Source organism: Oncorhynchus tshawytscha, linkage group LG12 (genome assembly GCF_018296145.1).
Source record: "Oncorhynchus tshawytscha isolate Ot180627B linkage group LG12, Otsh_v2.0, whole genome shotgun sequence".
Lineage (NCBI taxonomy): Eukaryota > Metazoa > Chordata > Actinopteri > Salmoniformes > Salmonidae > Oncorhynchus > Oncorhynchus tshawytscha.
The window spans coordinates 38,512,715-38,529,895 of record NC_056440.1 but is presented as its reverse complement, the minus strand read 5'-3'; the positions used below and the strand labels follow the sequence as shown (position 1 = coordinate 38,529,895).

At 45.0% G+C, this 17,181-nt stretch overlaps 1 long non-coding RNA gene across 2 annotated transcripts; it reads right to left on the bottom strand.

The window, feature by feature from the left end:
- Positions 1 to 3,665: 3,665 nt before the first annotated feature.
- Positions 3,666 to 16,520, bottom strand: LOC112263153. 2 transcript variants are annotated; one of them, XR_002955455.1, is made up of 2 exons: positions 16,235 to 16,520; positions 3,666 to 5,000 (listed from the first exon to the last, which is right to left on the bottom strand). It is a non-coding gene; the product is annotated as an uncharacterized LOC112263153 (long non-coding RNA). The 2 variants fall into 2 exon arrangements; XR_002955456.1 differs by having other exon boundaries at positions 16,281 to 16,520.
- Positions 16,521 to 17,181: the final 661 nt, after the last annotated feature.

Genomic DNA, 17,181 nt, shown 5'->3' with positions numbered 1-17,181 from the left:
AATCAGCAGTTTGCTTTACAAATTCCTTTACAGATTTCTGGCCTGCAGAACCAGAAGCACAGTGGCCATAGCTTTGTCCCCCAACTATCCATTTAAATACATAAAAAGTAATAATAATAACTGACTTTTGCTTTTAGTGTTACAGATGGCTAAGTAATAGTCACATTTTTTTATAGCATTTTTTATTTAAGGACCAAGGGACAACCTCCATAGGAAGAAACCTAGAGTGGAACCATGCTCAGAGGGGTGGCTTTTTTTTGTCGGAGAACATCTATTCCAAACTACTTTGTGCCTTCCCCTCCATCATATTTCAATGGCTGGCAATTAAAACAACATGTCCATTATCATTCCAGCCAAGAGCAGCAATATCATGTACTAACGGCACACTAATCAATAACAATAAAGCCTAGGCTAGTATATTTAGACATTATTATTTGAAAGGACAGTTGTCATTGTCTTGAAAGGACAGTTGCCAGTATGAACCAGTAGATGGTGCCCCAAACATAGGCTATGTGATGAATGGAAGGTTGGTGAGACATTGTAATTCCACCCCTACAAATTGCATGAGACCAAGGTAAGGTCCCAGAGGCCATGTGTTAGGCTTATGGTCCTTCATATTGACACAGAGCTTATTGTGTGTGTGTGTGTGTGTGTGTGTGTGTGTGTGTGTGTGTGTGTGTGTGTGTGTGTGTGTGTGTGTGTGTGTGTGTGTGTGTGTGTGTGTGTGTGTGTGTGTGTGTGTGTGTGTGTGTGTGTGTGTGTGTGTGTGTGTGCGTGTGTGTGTGCGTGTGCGTGTGCGTGTGTGTGGGCATGCATATCTGGTGTGTGTGTTCCTGCGTGAATACCAGTGGAATCTACAGAAGTGGTTTCAATACTCTTCAAATGTATTCCCTATCAGATTACAATTCAACATTCTTGGGGAGAGGGGAAATGGAACCATAGCATGAGGGAACGTCATGGCATTCACTACAGGTGCGGTTTTGTCCACTAGCCAATGGTGCTGAAATCGCGGCTAGATGCTTTTGTATTTTTTTTAGCCATGACTTGCGGTCACTGTCCATGGTACTGAATTGATAGTTACACGTGCGCGGCGCACAGGCCAACATTACGCCTTCCTGGGACTTCTCCAATATGTAGGCCTATGTTAAAACTGCTGCACATTTTCTCCTGAATCGCCTGTTTGAGCTACTTGCTTGAGACGTCTATATGTTCTGGATCTGCACATAGCAGCCACTCATCTCTGTAGTAGACAGCAGCTGCGCTAGAGCGGGGTGTGTAAGACAACATCAAGTCTGAACGGTTTGAACTACAGACTATTATGACCCCATCATAGTGAGTTTAGATTACTTTCACAAACACAGAACTCGTTAGAATGTAATAGTTGTTCGATATGCAAGCTCATAAAGAAGTAGTGCATTGTGATCATTCCTGAGGTTTTCTTGAGTTTTCTTATAGCTAGCTGTCAAACATGAACAGACAGACCACAGGCATGGGTATAAAACAATGGTGATGTTTTGTGGATATATCAGTCCATTTGATCAGTTTCCACCCAGGGAATAGTGTCTAATACTTTGTTAGACTTGTTTTTTTTTGCTGTCGCTAACTTCAAATTGAATACAGTTGTCACAAACTAGTTTCACACTGAGTCAACATTTCCTGTACTTACATTATTCTTAGAAATGCTTTTCTATCAGGTTTTTGTTTGGCGGAACTCATTTTTGAAGTGACATTAGTGAATACAACTCCTTCTACTTATAGCCCTGGTTTTCCAGATAAGAAAACAGCAAATCACATGAATGTGAGGCTAAATATGACGGAACGCAAGAAGATACATGAAATTAGTGACAAAACGGAACTAATAGGCTGATTTGTTGAATTATAGTGATTTACATTTGGGAATCGGCTTGATAAACCCGATTTCAGAATGTTTATTTTTTTTTTGGGGGGATCCCAATGGCACCCATTATACAGATGTGATGTGATCATATGTGATGCTGCCTGGTGACTCATTCATTATTCACTTCCACTACTGTGTGTCCTATGCCCCATTATCTTTCAATAAGACACACACACACACACACACACACACACACACACACAAACACACACACACACACACACACACACACACACACACACAGACAGATCTGTATCCTCAGTGACTGACTTCATCCCAGCCTTTCTCCCTGGATGTAGGTTATGGAAACCCTCAAGCGGTGCAGATGGAGAGGCAGATTATTGCGCTGTCTCCTGTTTATTAGTCATTTGCGTTTGCAAATATTTGCTTATTGCATTATGTAATGCCATGCTGAGTCCAGCTCTTAAATCTCAACCAGGATCGGTCAATTGGAAGACTGAATGATGAGCAAGCACTACCAATGCTTCTGGCTAATGCAGTCCTTTCCTTATAGGAGGGATCCCATGGATCTAAGCTTACCGTGTTGATAAGAGTGAGTGGCGGAGGATTGACAGTTCCTCCTAACCCCATCAAAGAAGGTCTCTCAGCCCTTCAGGGGTCAATCGCTGAATCATGGAAGGTCAGCAAAGTCATTCATGGTCAGTATTGCATTAAAATAAGTCAGAACTTGTCATTTGAAATGAGTGACAGTCAAGTAAACTGTCCTCCACAATACCTTAGTGTTTCTTTGCGAGAGGGAAATGTCACCTTTGTTAAAACATGGTGGGATATATCACATTAACTGTGAAGAGTCGCCATTTTGGTGGAAGAAGCTTAGTCCTCCAATGGACTTTATTTTACATTTCCTCCCTTAGACTCAAAAACATATATGTCCTTCATACCTTTGCAGACACAACGGGTGAGGTTACCTGAAATTGTTTGACAGAGAGAGACAGAAAGAGAGAGAGGCAGGCAGCTAAAGAGCAGGATGTACTGTAGCAAAGCTGGTGGAGGGGGCAGCAATAGAGGGACTCCTCTCTGATGAACATATTCATTTAGTAAAACCCTGCTAGGTAGAAGCACAACAAGCCACCAAAGAGAAGACAGTTGTGTAGAGAGATAGAGGACAGCGATGGAACCGAGGCACTGGATGAGACACTGTGTTAGGCTTATGGTTAGGCTTATGGTCCTTCACATTGACACAGAGCTTATTGTGGGCGCGCGCGTGTGTGTGGGTACGTGTGTGTGTGTGCTTATTACCCAATTGCTATGGCCTGACTGTGTATCCTCCAGTAACAGTGCCTCATTTGTAAATCAGGAAGTGCTGGAGCACATGTGAACGAGAGACACTGAATGACCTGTGGCGCTCAGAGATCCTGTATAATGCAGAAGCCTACAAAATAATGCAAGGACTGCGCATTACAACGCATCATAGACTAGCATTTCTGAGCAGATCGGAGATATACATTACTGTAATTATTCCAGGTCTGTGTGACAATGACCATAGCAGTTGTCAAAACAGATCTGGAAGGCTAATGACGCAACTTACAGCAGCTACAGGAGTGACCCACACCAATGACGTTGTGGTTAAATCAACACTGTGGAAGACTTGATTCAAGACCTGCTAGCCACACCTTTACTACAGTGCAATAGTTGCACTTTGCTCCCGGTATTTCAATGGATAGTCATGCACTGTGAGGACAATGCTGTGGTTATTTTGTGCTGGTTGTAGTGACATGATCAATGAAGGTCAGTAATATACATCCCCAAAAGTTACGCAAAAGTAAAACATTTATTGTGTTAATAAAATATTAAAACCAACATTATGTCCATGATTCATAGAACAACATCACCATCATAATTACACATGTGGAATGGTTATTCGCATAGTACAGTACATGGTAGATCCTTCTGTTTCAAGTAGTCATTTTGATTCTCCGCGTCACAACATCACTATCTCTGGGAGTTGTTTGAAAAGATTCTCATTATACTGTCATTGGGTGTCACTCCTTGAGAAGGTTACGAACCCAGTAAGTGGCAGACGGACACATTTAAGTGTTACAGCGCAACTTTTAGTTGAAATGTTGAGTTCATTTCCCATTTGTTTTTGTTATTTTCCTTAAACTATTGAGATTCTTGGACGTTCTCTTAGTAAACAACACATCAAAACATCCCTTTCCTTCTCTCTCGTCCATCATCACGGCCTTCCTTTGTTTCCGCATCTATCTCTCTATCTATCTCTCTATCTATCTCTCTATCTATCTCTCTATCTATCTCTCTTGTGGTCTATTTCACTATACTTGGCATCATTATTTCTCCAGTTAGTAAACAATCTGTCGCTGATGAAATGAGGGCTGTTCGCTTTCCGTCTTTCCTTCCATCTCTCTTCTCATTCGCTTTTTCCTTTACCCTTTCCCTCAAATCATCAGACTGGTTCAGTGGAGATGAGCAGGGTAAGGCCAGACTGCTGGGTTTAAACAAACTAACAGATGGACCGTCCCAGAGCAGAGCCAAGGAGATAAGAGGATTTATGTTTTTTTTTTAACGCAATGCCTAACACTTGTCATGTTCTTTTGCTCCGAGATCAACTGTGTCAGGGAGAGGCAGAGAGAGAGAGAAATGGACTCAAATACAGACAGAGAGAGAGAGGTGTGTGTGCGTGTGCGTGTGTGTGTGTAGTCTGTTTGGCCAGAGAGTGTTTTTCCTCTTTATGTTCACCGTCAGACTACAGTGAGTAAGTATTTCTGATCGCCCTTCTGTTGCTCCTCGGCTGCTGTCAGCACTGGCGCCCTCTCTTGGCAGGAAGGCACCTTGCAGGCCTGGTAGAGGATGACAAAGAGGATAAGGGTGAGGACGCCCACTACAGAGTTACACACTATGGCCATTATGGACCATACAGAGAGACCTGTCCTCAGCTCTGTCTCCATGTTCAATTTCCTGGTTCACCCTAAAATCCAACTTCTGTGGATAGAAATAAAAATCCTTAATGTTCCACTCAAGCCCGAATCAGTGGTTTACTGGCACATCCTAGTCAATGGACTGCTTCATGGCTTTGGCTGACTGATGCTGTGCTGTCCCTTCTGTTATCCCCAACAAGTGGCCCCTGAGAAAAGAGGGAAATAGGAGATGTAATACATTGACATGTACACAGACCCATTAAACACTGGATTCTTACACAAACACATATGCACATACATACACACTGAGATAATGGGCAGTCTTTTCCAGGGGTCAGGACCTCCATGTGCAGGGACAATGTACCCGAGGTGAACATGTTCTTCCCTGAGGGGACCTACTCTTCAGGCCAGACTAACACGCTAGAGGGGATAACTGGGGACGGATTACCATATCATTAACAGGTGATTCACCTCAGATCGTAATCTGAGCCAGTTTTCTACAGCAGGAAAATGACTCTACAGCAACAGGAAATGTGAATTATTACATGGATTATAATTGATGGACATTTTTGTGGGAGTTGATCTTTTTTTTCGTAAGGGACTTCAGAAGCCTTTTAAAACCACAAATACACTACAATGTTGGAAGGTTCTCCTGCAACAGGGTAATCAAATTAAGGTCCTACATCTGTAAGGTGTCTTAAAGGCCCAGTGCAGTCAAACATTTGATTTCCCTGTGTTTTATATATATTTCCACACTAAGAGGTTGGAATAGTACTGTGAAATTGTGAAAATTATGATAATGGTGATTTACTGAGGAAAAATGTACTTACTACGAATGTGATGTGGTTGTCTCACCTAGCTACAGTATCTTAAGATGAATGCAGTAAATCGCTCTGGATTAGAGCGTGTGCTAAATGACTAAAATGTCAATGTAAATAATGCCCTTTTAATGTAAGAGCTGTTTGAAAAAAGTCTGCCTGAAATTTCAGCCTGTTTTGGTGGGATGGAGGTTTGGCCTGCCTGGTGACATTATTGTAAAGAATTTAACAGACCAATAAGAAAGAGAGTTCCAAACCTCTCTGCCAATAACAGATAGTTTTCAGTGTTTCCCCCACCCACTCAGACATCTCCTAAACAGTCCTAGCAAAGTTCTTCCTTGAGAAATTGCTCTTTGCTAAGAACATGTTTTTGATCACGTTTATTGAAAACAATCACAGTAAAGTACTTCATTGTTACCAAGAGATGATTTTAACATTGAGATAAAAACAGCTGCATTGGACCTTTAAAACTGGAACGCCTGATTGGCGGAACTGCCACTTCCGTTTTGGATATTACAACAATAAAGTTAACGCCAACAACAAACACTTTTTCCCCCCTCTGACATCATTAGACGGGCGATACTTCCGGCGCCGACAGAGATGGCCGCCTCGCTTCGCGTTCCTAGGAAACTATGCAGTTTTTTGTTTTTTTTACGTGTTATTTCTTACATTGGTACCCCAGGTGATCTTAGGTTTCATTACATACAGTCGAGAAGAACTACTGAACATAAGAGCAGCATCAACTCACCATCAGTACGACCAAGAATATGACTTTCGCGAAGCGGATCCTGTGTTCTGCCTTTCACCCAGGACAACGGAATGGATCCCAGCCGGCGACCCCAAAAAAACGACTTTGAAAAAGGGGAAAACGAAGCGGTCTTCTGGTCAGACTCCGGAGACGGGCACTTCGTGCACCACTTCCTAGCATTCTCCTCGCCAATGTCCAGTCTCTTGACAACAAGGTTGATGAAATCCGAGCAAGGGTAGCATTCCAGAGGGACATCAGAGACTGTAACGTTCTTTGCTTCACGGAAACATGGCTCACTGGAGAGACGCTATCGGAGACGGTGCAGCCAGCTGGTTTCTCCACGCATCGCGCCGACAGAAACAAACATCTTTCTGGTAAGAAGAGGTGCGGGGGCGTATGCTTTATGGTTAACGTGACGTGGTGTGGCCACAACAACATACAGGAACTCAAGTCCTTCTGTTCACCTGATTTAGAATTCCTCACAATCAAATGTAGACCGCATTATCTACCAAGGGAATTCTCTTCGATTATAATCACAGCCGTATATATTCCCCCCCAAGCAGACACGATGGCTCTGAACAAACTTTATTTGACTCTTTGCAAACTGGAATCCATATATCCGGAGGCTGCATTCATTGTAGCTGGGGATTTTAACAAGGCTAATCTGAAAACAAGACTCCCTAAATTTTATCAGCATATCGATTGCGCAACCAGGGCTGGAAAAACCTTGGATCATTGCTATTTCAACTTCCGCGACGCATATAAGGCCCTGCCCCGCCCTCCTTTCGGAAAAGCTGACCATGACTCCATTTTGTTGATCCCTGCCTACAGACAGAAACTAAAACAAGAAGCTCCCGCGCTGAGGTCTGTTCAACGCTGGTCCGACCAATCTGATTCCACACTCCAAGACTGCTTCCATCACGTGGACTGGGATATGTTCCGTATTGTGTCAGACGACAACATTGACGAATACGCTGATTCGGTGTGCGAGTTCATTAGAACGTGCGTTGAAGATGTCGTTCCCATAGCAACGATTAAAACATTCCCAAACCAGAAACCATGGATTGATGGCAGCATTCGCGTGAAACTGAAAGCGCGAACCACTGCTTTTAATCAGGGCAAGGTGACTGGAAACATGACCGAATACAAACAGTGTAACTATTCCCTCCGCAAGGCAATCAAACAAGCTAAGCGTCAGTATAGAGACAAAGTAGAATCTCAATTCAATGGCTCAGACACAAGAGGTATGTGGCAGGGTCTACAGTCAATCACGGATTACAAAAAGAAAACCAGCACCGTCACGGACCAGGATGTCTCGCTCCCAGGCAGACTAAATAACTTTTTTGCCCGCTTTGAGGACAATACAGTGCCACTGACACTGCCCGCAACTAAAACATGCGGACTCTCCTTCACTGCAGCCGACGTGAGGAAAACATTTAAACGTGTCAACCCTCGCAAGGATGCAGGCCCAGACGGCATCCCCAGCCACACCCTCAGAGCATGCGCAGACCAGCTGGCTGGTGTGTTTACGGATATATTCAATCAATCCCTATCCCAGTCTGCTGTTCCCACATGCTTCAAGAGGGCCACCATTGTTCCTGTTCCCAAGAAAGCTAAGGTAACTGAGCTAAACGACTACCGCCCTGTAGCACTCACTTCCGTCATCATGAAGTGCTTTGAGAGACTAGTCAAGGACCATATCACCTCCACCCTACCTGACACCCTAGACCCACTCCAATTTGCTTACCGCCCAAATAGGTCCACAAACGATGCAATCTCAACCACACTGCACACTGCCCTAACCCATCTGGACAAGAGGAATACCTATGTGAGAATGCTGTTCATCGACTACAGCTCGGCATTCAACACCATAGTACCCTCCAAGCTCGTCATCAAGCTCGAGACCCTGGGTCTCGACCCCGTCCTGTGCAACTGGGTACTGGACTTCCTGACGGGCCGCCCCCCAGGTGGTGAGGGTAGGCAACAACATCTCCACCCCGCTGATCCTCAACACTGGAGCCCCACAAGGGTGCGTTCTGAGCCCTCTCCTGTACTCCCTGTTCACCCACGACTGCGTGGCCACGCACGCCTCCAACTCAATCATCAAGTTTGCGGACGACACAACAGTGGTAGGCTTGATTACCAACAACGACGAGACGGCCTACAGGGAGGAGGTGAGGGCCCTCGGAGTGTGGTGTCAGGAAAATAACCTCACACTCAACGTCAACAAAACTAAGGAGATGATTGTGGACTTCAGGAAACAGCAGAGGGAACACCCCCCTATCCACATCGATGGAACAGTAGTGGAGAGGGTTATAAGTTTTAAGTTCCTCGGCATACACATCACAGACAAACTGAATTGGTCCACCCACACAGACAGCATCGTGAAGAAGGCGCAGCAGCTCCTCTTCAACCTCAGGAGGCTGAAGAAATTTGCCTTGTCACCAAAAGCACTCACAAACTTCTACAGATGCACAATCGAGAGCATCCTGTCGGGCTGTATCACCGCCTGGTACGGCAACTGCTCCGCCCACAACCGCAAGGCTCTCTAGAGGGTAGTGAGGTCTGCACAACGCATCACCGGGGGCAAACTACCTGCCCTCCAGGACACCTACACCACCCGATGTCACAGGAAGGCCATAAAGATCATCAAGGACAACAACCACCCGAGCCACTGCCTGTTCACCCCGCTATCATTCAGAAGGCGAGGTCAGTACAGGTGCATCAAAGCTGGGACTGAGAGACTGAAAAACAGCTTCTATCTCAAGGCCATCAGACTGTTAAACAGCCACCACTAGCATTGAGTGGCTGCTGCCAACACACTGACTCAACTCCAGCCATTATAATAATGGGAATTGATGGGAAATGTAAAATATATCACTAGCCACTTTAAACAATGCTACCTAATATAATGTTTACATACCCTACATTATTCATCTCATATGTATACGTATATACTGTACTCTATATCACCTACTGCATCCTTATGTAATACATGTATCACTAGCCACTTTAACTATGCCACTTTGTTTACATACTCATCTCATATGTATATACTGCACTCAATACCATCTACTGTATCTTGCCTATGCCGCTCTGTACCATCACTCATTCATATATCTTTATGTACATATTCTTTATCCCCTTACACTTGTGTCTATAAGGTAGTAGTTTTGGAATTGTTAGCTAGATTACTTGTTGGTTATTACTGCATTGTCGGAACTAGAAGCACAAGCATTTCGCAACACTCGCACTAACATCTGCTAACCATGTGTATGCGACAAATAAAATTTGATTTGATTTGATAGAACAGCAGAATATGTACCGCAATTTCTAATACCACGCTGTCGGAGCCTCCTCTCCTCCGTTTCCCCTCTGTCACATCAACACAACAAAAACAATAACGAAGGTGGTGGGGGAAACAGTGGCGCTGTTTCCACTGACAAACCACTGAGCTGGCATCATACATTGAAAGCACTGTTCTTAGGAGTGCACTATACTTCAATCATTTCCAAATATTACCAACATATATTATAGATGTCATCTAATTGCAAATTCTAATTTGTTTGTGAAGTAGACCCTATGATTGTGTGTTTAGTTGCAGGTTTGTGGATGTGTTGATATCAACCTGGGCCTGTACATGTGTGACTGAGTGAGTTTGATTGGGTCTGTTTCAGTGAATATAATTCCAATTACACTTCAATATAGAGAACACCCTCACACATTTCCCCATGCAACGATAGAGTGAGGTGAATTTAGAGACACGATGCTGTTGAAAACTAATTTCAAACTTCTCTCCACTCTCCCTGCCACTCTTAGCCAATCCAAATCAAGACAGGTTTGCTTCCTAATAAGGGTTATGGCAATGATGCACTTGATTGACTTTGAGTAATAGAGTTAATATTATAACAATGGGAATGGGTTGGATTTCTTGGCTGTGCCATCAGGCCACGTGAGATCCAGGCTCTCTGCCAGCTCTAGAATGTTCTGTAGAACTCTATTACTGATGAGAGGGGAAATGAGACCACAGGGTATCAAAAATAGGAGAGGAGATAGATTAGCTACCCATCTGACTGGAGAGAAGGAGAGACCATCAAGTTTAAATGGCCATTTATATTGACATTGGAGATCATCATTTAAAGTAATTTCACGAGGCGCCACTTGCCAGATCACGTCATTCTAAAGCATACCTTTCTTCCTTGCGGTCTTGCGAGCAGGGAAATGCGGTGAGACATCTCACTAATATTATCATAGAACTGGGGTTACTCAAATAACCCTAAGTTCTATTTCAAATACTAATTTTGATGTCTCAATATGGAATATGGCCAACTCCTGAAGCTAGGGTAGTCCCAACAGCATCACCACTCAGTGATCCCGACACTGAGGACAGTATGTGCCAATGAAGGTACAGTGACATCCAGTCGGCAAAACCTCATAAATGTATGATGGGTGGTGCATTTGAAAAGCATTTGCTGTGTGATGGGTGATGCATTTGAACAGTGCCCAAGAATGAGCCCTCGGGTCCTCAGCGGGCTGTAAACACTTGCTTTGGTAAGCAAATATAATACTTTCAGCTATCCAATGGGATAGCTGTTGCAGGGGGGCCCCAAGACATTAAGAGTTGGGCACTCTTACGCCATGCTCCCGTTCTTCCTAGGAACGCGATGACAGAAACATACAGGAACTCAAATCCTTCTGTTTACCTGATTTTGAATTCCTCACAATCAAATGTAGACCGCGTTATCTACCAAGAGAATTCTCTTCGATTATAATCACAGCCGTATATATTCCCCCCAAAGCAGACACATCGATGGCTCTGAACGAACTTTATTTGACTCTTTGCAAACTGGAATCCACAAATCCTGAGGCTGCATTCATTGTAGCTGGGGATTTTAACAAGGCTAATCTGAAAACAAGACTCCCTAAATTGTATCAGCATATCGACTGCGCAACCAGGCGGGAAAAACCTTGGATCATTGTTACTCTAACTTCCGCGATGCATATAAGGCCCTGCCCCGCCCTCCTTTCGGAAAAGCTGACCACGACTCCATTTTGCTGATCCCTGCCTACAAACAGAAGCTAAAACAAGAAGCTCCCACGCTGAGGTCAGTCCAACGCTGGTCCGACCAAGTTGATTCCACACTCCAAGACTGCTTCCATCACGTGGACTGGGATATGTTTCGTATTGCGTCAGACGGCAACATTGACAAATACGCTGATTCGGTGTGCGAGTTCATTAGAACGTGCGTTGAAGATGTCGTTCCCATAGCAACGATTAAAACATTCCCTAACCAGAAACCGTGGATTGATGGCAGCATTCGCATGAAACTGAAAGCGCGAACCACTGCTTTTAATCAGGGCAAGGTGACTGGTAACATGACTGAATACAAACAGTGCAGTTATTCCCTCCGCAAGGCTATCAAACAAGCTAAGCGTCAGTATAGAGACAAAATAGAATCTCAATTCAACGGCTCAGACACAAGAGGTATGTGGCAGGGTCTACAGTCAATTACGGACTACAAAAAGAAAACCAGCCCAGTCACGGACCAGGATGTCTTGCTCCCAGGCAGACTAAATAACTTTTTTGCCCGCTTTGAGGACAACACAGTGCCACTGACACGGCCCGCAACGAAAACATGCGGCCTCTCCTTCACTGCAGCCGAGGTGAGTAAAACATTTAAACATGTTAACCCTCGCATTGTGCAGGCCCAGACGGCATCCCCAGCCGCGCCCTCAGAGCATGTGCAGACCAGCTGGCTGGTGTGTTTACGGACATATTCAATCGATCCCTATACCAGTCTGCTGTTCCCACATGCTTCAAGAGGGCCACCATTGTTCCTGTTCCCAAGAAAGCTAAGGTAACTGAGCTAAACGACTACCGCCCCGTAGCACTCACATCCGTCATCATGAAGTGCTTTGAGAGACTAGTCAAGGACCATATCACCTCCACCCTACCTGACACCCTAGACCCACTCCAATTTGCTTACCGCCCAAAATCAGTCCACAGACGATGGAATCTCAACCACACTGCACACTGCCCTAACCCATCTGGACAAGAGGAATACCTATGTGAGAATACTGTTCATCGACTACAGCTCGGCATTTAACACCATAGTACCCTCCAAGCTCGTCATCAAGCTCGAGACCCTGTGTCTCGACCCCGCCCCTGTGCAACTGGGTACTGGACTTCCTGACGGGCCGCCCCCAGGTGGTGAGGGTAGGCAACAACATCTCCACCCCACTGATCCTCAACACTGGGGCCCCACAAGGGTGCATTCTGAGCCCTCTCCTGTACTCCCTGTTCACCCATGACTGCGTGGCCACGCACGCCTCCAACTCAATCATCAAGTTTGCGGACGACACAACAGTGGTAGGCTTGATTACCAACAACGACGAGACGGCCTACAGGGAGGAGGTGAGGGCCCTCGGAGTGTGGTGTCAGGAAAATAACCTCACACTCAACGTCAACAAAACTAAGGAGATGATTGTGGACTTCAGGAAACAGCAGAGGGAACACCCCCTATCCACATCGATGGAACAGTAGTGGAGAGGGTAGTAAGTTTTAAGTTCCTCGGCATACACATCACAGGCAAACTGAATTGGTCCACTCACACAGACAGCATCGTGAAGAAAGCGCAGCAGCTCCTCTTCAACCTCAGGAGGCTGAAGAAATTTGGCTTGTCACCAAAAGCACTCACAAACTTCTACAGATGCACAATCGAGAGCATCCTGGCGGGCTGTATCACCGCCTGGTACGGCAACTGCTCCGCCCACAACCGTAAGGCTCTCCAGAGGGTAGTGAGGTCTGCACAACGCATCACCGGGGGCAAACTACCTGCCCTCCAGGACACCTACACCACCCAATGTTACAGGAAGGCCATAAAGATCATCAAGGACAACAACCACCCGAGCCACTGCCTGTTCACCCCGCTATCATCCAGAAGGCGAGGTCAGTACAGGTGCATCAAAGCTGGGACCGAGAGACTGAAAAACAGCTTCTATCTCAAGGCCATCAGACTGTTAAACAGCAACCACTAACACTGAGTGGCCGCTGCCAACACACTGACTCAACTCCAGCCACTTTAATAATGGGAATTGATGGGAAATTATGTAAAATATATCACTAGCCACTTTAAACAATGCTACCTAATATAATGTTTACATACCCTACATTATTCATCTCATATGTATACGTATATACTGTACTCTATATCATCTACTGCATCCTTATGTAATTACATGTATCACTAGCCACTTTAACTATGCCACTTTGTTTACATACTCATCTCATATGTATATACTGTACTCAATACCATCTACTGTATCTTGCCTATGCTGCTCTGTACCATCACTCATTCATATATCTCTATGTACATATTCTTATCCCCTTACACTGTGCATAAGACAGTAGTTTTGGAATTGTTAGTTAGATTACTTGTTGGTTATTACTGCATTGTCGGAACTAGAAGCACAAGCATTTCGCTACACTCGCATTAACATCTGCTAACCATGTGTATGTGACAAATAAATTTGATTTGAATTTGATTTGATTTCTTTCCAAGTAAATTTGCAAAGTGTGTATTGCACATAAACAGTGAAGACGCTCTTCTTCCGTAGAAGTGAAGGGAGGCGGAAGCCATAAGCTCTAAGGCCAGACACTTGTAATTGAGAATCAATTGGGCGGGCTTTGGTATCAGCGAAGGTCTGCTTCCTCCACTGTCAGCCTCTGTTAGGGAGCCAAACTGTGGGTTTCTAGCCTACTGTGTCGCTGGGAGAATTGCTTTATAGGAAACCCTGGTGCCAGCGAATTGCCCTCTACCTGCCACGAAGCCTTGGCTCGTAGAGGCGAAGACCAGTTTGCCACGGTACCCAGGTCTGCGTGCAAGCAGAGGTTAAAGGCTTCGCCTTACTTCTTGCGAAGTTTGCGCTTCTGCCGGCGACAGAAGGCCCAAACGGTTCCTTCGGCATGATAGTAGCGTCAAGGAAATCTGCCTTTTCTGTGTCCGAGAGGCTGGACAAGTTGAGCCACAACTCCCCATCATCAGAAGACTAACGGCACTAATGGCACGCCCACAGCCTTGGATGGCAACTCTGGAGGCCTGGAGGTTGATATCTGCACTGACACAGATCTCATCCCATCGGTTCTGGTTGGCTGAGCCTTTGATGAAAAGGTCCAATACAGACGTTTTTATCTCAGTATCATTTAAGTTCTGGGTAACAATTAAGTACCTTAATGTGATTGTTTTCAATTAAAATTGTTAAAAAAATAGATGAAAATAGCTTCTTAGCAAAGTGCAATTTCTCAAGCAAGAATCTTGCTTGGACTGTCTGGGAGTGGTCTGAGTGGGGAGGGGAAAACTGAAAACAATTTGTTATTGGCAGACAAGTTTGGAACTCTCTTTCTTATTGGTCTATTAACTCATTTACAATCTGGCAGGTCAAAACTCCATCCCACCAAAACAGGCTGAAATTTCAGGGGGTCTCTTTCAAAAAGCTCTTACACTAAAAGGCTATTCTCCTAATTTTCACAATTTCAACCTCATGTGTGAAAATATGTATATAAAACACAGGGAAATCTGTTTTGTACTGCACTGGGCGTTAAGAGATTGCCCATCTCTTGTAAATTGTTGCTTGAAAATTGGCCCGGGAAGCCAAAGGTAGGGACTTTAGCTTCAATGCGTGTACTGAACATGTCGCAATCACATAGACCTTTCAGAATATGGAAACGGGGAAGTGCTCCGTCTTACCAGGGAGAGTAGTGCCGGTTATAGATGAGGCACTGGGGTATAGGTGGCCAGTCAATGACAGCTTGACCACCAGCGGCTTGTCAAGGCCTATCTCCTCCATACCCTAAATGTCCATGCCAACAAAGTGCCTGCTTTGGACTTTGCTGAAAAAGGGCTTTCCCCAGTCGCCTTTGACTAATGCCATGCTAGCTCGAATCACTGAGAGGAGTTGCTGCCCTGGGGGGGTGCGAGAGGGGAGTCTCCTCCCATAGAACCAGTCCCACGGGTGCAGGCCCGTCGATTCTGGGTTGAGTGGGTTGAGCTAAACGCAAGAGTAGACCTAGCAATTCTACCCTTCCAGGTAAGAAAAGCTAGTTTGGTATAGCTAGCCTGGTGGTGAGTTACCCAGGTTAGCTAAGCCTTACGGTGAGAGCTATCCCTTTGTAGTGTGGTTAGCTATCCTTCCAGCTAGCTAGCCAAGTTAGCTAAAGCCTTGCAGCGTGGGATAACCAGGTCTCAATAGCTAGACACTAGCTATCAAGAGAGACTGAAGAGTAGAAAATAAATTCTACTCGAAGCAAAACTTTCCTCATATCTATTCTAAAAAAAGCAGGCCCCAGAAGTAACTTAGGACAGACTGACTGAGAAAATGTCAGTTGGATTTCAGTGACGAGTGAGTCCAAAGTGTACGATACAGGCCGGTGCCCTCTCCACCAGACATGGTCAATACAATGAAACCCACTGCCAACTGTTATGCAATGGCTATGTGGATAACAATAGTTTGTTAGAATGGGGTGGACGTGGATGAGCGGCTTGGATTCTGTTCTCTGGACAAACAATAAGAGTGTGTGTGTGTGTGTGTGTGTGTGTGTGTGTGTGTGTGTGTGTGTGTGTGTGTGTGTGTGTGTGTGTGTGTGTGTGTCTGTGTGTACACATAGGCCTACTGTTCCAAATAGCAGATTTCAACTGCACATGCAATAGTTGGCTGGGAAATGGCTATTTGGACAACAAAAGGGTTTTGTGCAACTGTGCAACTGCAACTGCAACTTCAACTTGTTCTCTTCTAATGATAGCTATTCTAGTCATCATCAATTAGTTAGACCAATAGGCACTAAAACAGTGCCCTTCACAAATTCAATCTCACTCACTCACTCGTAGCTGCTTCATTTAGCAGATTGCACCGTCTGGAATTACCATATTCATAGATCCTCTCCAAACATCTCCATAAGTCGACCAGACTCTACAATGGATTCCGTTGCTTCCTCAGGAATAAAGTTAAACCAAAAAAGCACACTATTATTGTTTTACAAGGCAGTTGCCACCAAGTACCAGGCAAATCTTCCCAACAGTTCTTAGTGGTTCAATATCCACTGCGCACTGCTTGAATGAGAGAGAGCCTGCGAGGTCCAACCAGTTAGCAGACGGGTGATTCGAGCGAGGCGACAGAGTAGTGACGCCACTGTCAATGTGGATCACTGTGATGTCGCACACACACTCCCTCTCTCTCCCTCCCATCCCGCTCCCTGCTCAGGCATGGAGGAATCACAGTTAAACTGAGCTATTTTAAGTAGCCTATAGAGAACATCCAGTAAACGGCTTTCTCTCCCACACTATGTGGTGCCATGATCATAGGACACTGTCATATGCACTGTCCCGTTGGAGCTTGTATCACACCGTATGGAGTTGTTGTAGGGGAAAGCTTTGACATCCTGACTTTAAATTATTGTCACTTGAATTTACAGCCAAATCAACCTATTGTCTATAACTTAAAACCACATATAGCAAGAAAACTGCACGATTTGGGGAGGTGGGATTTGCGCATTTAGCATTCAAGGCGGCAAGCTGTCTCCCGGTGCTCCTTTCAGAGCATGAGGGGGGTGGGGGAGGGGGAGACAAAGCTCTTTTCAGACCAGACCCCCACGTCAGACAAAAGCTGCCCAGAGAAAGCTGGCTAGAGATCCCCAGAGCAACAACAGATTCAAGCAACTATTTTAACAGTACAACCTGGGTTCTGTCCAATGGTCATTAGAATTATTGATTTATGCCAATATTCATGTAGAATATAATTTTTTATATTCCGGATGGGTTCAGCGTG